Here is a 4,680-nt window from a genome sequence, read left to right as displayed (position 1 = left end):
AACGCCACATTTTTCACCAGCTTACAATGCTGTAATTGCAGCCATTCCCCAACTCTCTGTGAATGGTACTCATGGCCTTTAATCAATGGTTAGTGATCAGTGATTACTGGTCTTTGATTAGTTGTTGTTGATCAATGGACATGACAATTTGCATATTAATGATCAAGGCACTGATTTCCCAGCCCATTGTTCATTCACTTGGCTAGTTTCAGTCATTGTGGAAAGGTACTGTTTATAAGGTTAGTGTAACCTGCGGTCAGCTGACACGGAAGAAGTCACTTGGATGAGTGACGAAACGTTTCTCCAACTGAAAATGTTACGTCCGAATGAACAGAATTAACTTTTTGGAATTCTGACCATGGTGACTTTGTGCCTTGGATTGCACAAACCCACCATGGCGTCTTCAGCCACTAGTCTGGTTGAAAGGAAAAATAAACCTTTTGTACCCTATTTTCGGTGCGATCGTGGTGGTTTTCTACTGGTCACTATTAGAACTTATTCCTTTCTTGTACAGAGACCATTTTGTTTTTCACTTTTTAACATTTGGCGATGTCAACAGAGTTGGGACCAGTATATGAAACCACTGCCTTAGACTGATCAATATGCCAGATGAATTACCTGAAACTGTTAATACTGTCTGACCATTTTTTATTGGTGCACCATGAGTACCAAAATTTTGTTGGCTTAAAACTAATTATTAAGACTGGAAAAGCCAGATTAGTGGAATGCTCTGTGCTCAAAAGTCATCTATAGAACAGCAGTTTAATTTTGTGCTGAGTGCGTTCAGAGGAGAACCACGATGCAAAATTCTTTTTTTGGAGCAAGTTTTTTTTTTGGAACAGGATACACCAGATAAGATCTTTCTTTAACTTAAAGAACTGGTTGCAAATAAAACAGCTCTGGGTACTCTGCATGCCATGTTTTACAATTGCAGACAAAGGCCAGAAGAGCCTATTAGAAAGTTTACTTTACGTTTAAGAGAGCTAGGTCATCGCTTGCAGCCACAAGACCCTCGGTGTGCTAACCTGCACATGATCAGTTTGCCTGGGGCCTCAGCGAGTGTGAGATACAACGAGTTCTACAGCGCCTGTTAAGGCATGATCCTAATCTCTCATTCGAACAGGTGCGTAAAGAGACAGTTGGAAGGAAATGCTTTCCATACCACGATCGGGTGATCGTGGCTCAAGAGTTGGGAGTTCGCCTTGTAATCGGAAGGTTGCCGGTTTGAGCCCCGGCTTGGACAGTCTCGGTCATTGTGTCCTTGGGCAAGACACTTCACCCATTGCCTACTGGTGGTGGTCAGAGGGCCCGGTGGCACCAGTGTCCGGCAGCCTCGCCTCTGTCAGTGCGCCCCAGGGCGGCTGTGGCTACAATGTAGCTTGCCATCACCTGTGTGTGAATGGGTGGATGACTAGATGTGTAAAGCGCTTTGGGGTCCTTAGGGACTAGTAAAGCGCTATATAAATACAGGCCATTTACCATTTACCATTCAAAACTCTGCATGTGCAATACTAAAATGAGACAATTTAAAGTGCTATGATACCTAAAATTGGTGTCAAAGGAAAATTGTGTATTTGCTATCAGCTACATGAAATGTGCTCTTTTAGGATCACTGAGCAAATGTCTACATGACTTTTTACCTAGTAACTTGTGTGCAGCTACTAACCGCTTCCTGTTTTCAGAGAACATTTAGATGTAAAGGGGAAAAACCCACTGCTCTGAGTGACGTTGTTACCTTTGCGCGTGTGCGCGCGCACACACACACACACACACACACACACACACACACACACACACACACACACACACACACACACACACACACACACACACACACACACACACACACACACACACACACACACACACACACACACCTGTATAAATAAAGAACGCAGACAGTGATGAGACGCAGATCTTGCGTTCCATGACTGCCGCGAGTGAAAAACTTCTGCAGTGTTTGTGTTTTTTTCTAACTCAGATGTCTTACACTCTAAAAACTATTGTTTAAGCTCAACAAAAAAAATTAACGCAACAGTTTCCATTAATCTTTTTGAGTTACGATAACTTATGTTGAAATTATATTGAACCAACAAACTATATTGAGTTAGGGGAATTAACTTTTCCTCCATAATCAAAGGTGATTTTAATTACCACTTACTTAATAATTGGTAGCTTAAAAACATGTTTTTAAGTTGTTTACTCATAAAAATTATGTTCCTCCAATTACTTTTTCCACATTACTTAAAATGATTTTTAAGTGTTATGTAATTAATTACAGCAATTAGAAAAACAATTTTTTAAAGTTAATCATTTAAAATATTAAGTTGCTGATTTTCTTCATTATTATCATCGTTTTAGCTTTTTCTTATTTTTTTTTATTGTAATAGCTTTTAAAAAATGAATTCATTCAACATTTTCTTTAGCAAAATAACTTTTTATTTTTTAACTGTAGGCATTTCAACACTTCATATTTAAAAAGTGAAAATAAACCAGAAATTTAGATTTGTACCATCGTAGCCAAGTTAAACAATATGCTTTTATGTATTTAAGACCACAGAAATAAATGTGTTCAATTGGTAAAAAATCCACTTAGAAAACATTTTGTTACAGTACTACTTCCAAGCAAGCGTTCAATAAATGTCAACTTTCAGTGCCTACCAAACTTTACAAGATCATGCATCTTTCTTTTACACAATGCAGCAAACACCTTTAAGATCAATGTTACACATACAGGATTCAAAACAGTTAACAATTTTTGAAACAGAGTCAGCATCTTTAACATAATGCTGGTTCCATCAAGGTCAAGGAACAGCTTCTGAAAACTTCAAAAGTATATTTCAGATCCTTGCATTAGCTCAGATTGAGAGCATATATTATGCCCATGAGTAACACACAGCACCTTGGGAAATTCTGGCCCTCCAGGATTTTTGTTCCCGCACCACAATGGTTGCAGTCTTATGGTCAGATCCAGGGGTGTACCGGTCACCGATGATGGCAGTTTTCATCACCTGCCTTTCAAGGTTGGCCTTAAATTGTCCTTGTAAAGCAAATTTTAAAAAATAGGTTAGTGGATTATACATTAGACTTTAATACTTACTGAATCTTAATGAATTCAGATGATCAGTGGAACACACACACACACACACACACACACACACACACACACACACACACACACACACACACACACACACGATGCTGAATTACTTACACCAAACTCCATGAAAAGGTCCTCTTCCTTCTCTCCAAGGTATGTGATAAGGCAGCAGATGGCTACTTCTCTGTGTATTTCAGTTGAATTGTGCTTTTAAGAAAAATAAAGTATGAGTATAAACTACATGGGTGACTGCCAACAAAGTGCATTTCAAAGCTACCCAAAGTCTAAATAGTTGTCCTACCTCAAGAAGCATGTACTTGATCTGCCTGATTCTCACTCCTTTAGCTCCTCCCCTTGAAAAAATGACGTCCATCAGTTTTGGGGTCAAGTGTAGCCATTCAAGGCTTACAGTGGTTGAACTCTTGAATTCCTCCTTTATCTGTAGACCACACAAACAGAAGAATTAAATCTTGCAGACTATTAGCTATTTTGCATTAATTAATGCTCTAATACATTAGTTAAAGATGATAGATGTGATCTAAGGCTACCCCAAGGAACAAAAACAATCTTAGTGAAGAGAAGAGAGACATTCCCCACCATAACCATGGCGTAATCTGTAATGCTTTAGCAACCCTGTTTTTGTAGAGGTTTCAAATTTACACATTGTGCACTCCCAGCCCATTTTGTAAAAAATGTGTACCAACTTAACAACTCATTAATGACCCTAGATTATCATACTATACTAACTGCTTACATAAAGTCTTAATGTTAAGTAGATTCACATAGCCTATGCTAGAATAATGCTACTGGAATGACATTAACGATATTTCACACAACCTGATATGTTAAAAAGAACAAAACAAAACCAGCGAAATTAGATTGCATTGTGTAGCAAAACTTTAACCATGCTTTTCCTAGCCACAGCAGCTCTCTCTAGCTGAAGACCTTTGTCAAATGAAACTTTATAAGTCTTATCCTCTCCTGTGCTAAAGTTTAGAATGGTTAGCATTAGCTACATGTGGTAGTGCAAAATATTTCCTTAACTGTATGAGCACAACATGGTACACAAACCACCACAAGTGACTAGCACAAATGCTTTGCTTTGTTAGAACAGTTATTTGTAAATGAAATGTTACTTACCTTGAAATGTCTTTTACATAAGCTTGCAAGTCCACCAAGCAATGCACCATATATGAATTTGCCCGGCTAGTTAAGTGGGTAGGGAGGGAACTTGAAATCAAAAGTTACAGTGGAGACAAAATAAGTTACATATTCAATTTCTTTAAGTAATTACAACTTGAATTTTATTTTGAACCCACTAACATTGGGATTTAATTTCAAATTACATATAAAATTAATTTAATGTAATTACCAACATTATTAATTCAACGCAACCCCAAAAAATAAAGTCAGCAACTTAGAAGGTCTATCTTAATCAGTAAATTAGAATTTTTATCTTGCAGCCATGGATTTAATAAAGTGGTGGTAAAAGGCCTGATGAATTACTTTTTAGAGTCGAACGGCAGGGTGATTTAAAGAAATCCCCTGTCAATTGGAAAGATAAATTTAAAGCAGAGATT

At 37.8% G+C, this 4,680-nt stretch overlaps 1 long non-coding RNA gene across 1 annotated transcript; it reads right to left on the bottom strand.

The window, feature by feature from the left end:
• Positions 1–2,833: 2,833 nt before the first annotated feature.
• LOC120435149 lies at positions 2,834–4,303 on the bottom strand. Its single transcript, XR_005609552.1, has 4 exons — positions 4,241–4,303; positions 3,402–3,539; positions 3,215–3,307; positions 2,834–3,040 (listed from the first exon to the last, which is right to left on the bottom strand). It is a non-coding gene; the product is annotated as an uncharacterized LOC120435149 (long non-coding RNA).
• Positions 4,304–4,680: the final 377 nt, after the last annotated feature.

This window comes from Oreochromis aureus, linkage group 20, assembly GCF_013358895.1.
Source record: "Oreochromis aureus strain Israel breed Guangdong linkage group 20, ZZ_aureus, whole genome shotgun sequence".
Classification (NCBI taxonomy): domain Eukaryota; kingdom Metazoa; phylum Chordata; class Actinopteri; order Cichliformes; family Cichlidae; genus Oreochromis; species Oreochromis aureus.
The sequence above is the reverse complement of the archived record's forward strand: the minus strand, read 5'-3'. Positions and strand labels throughout refer to the sequence as shown.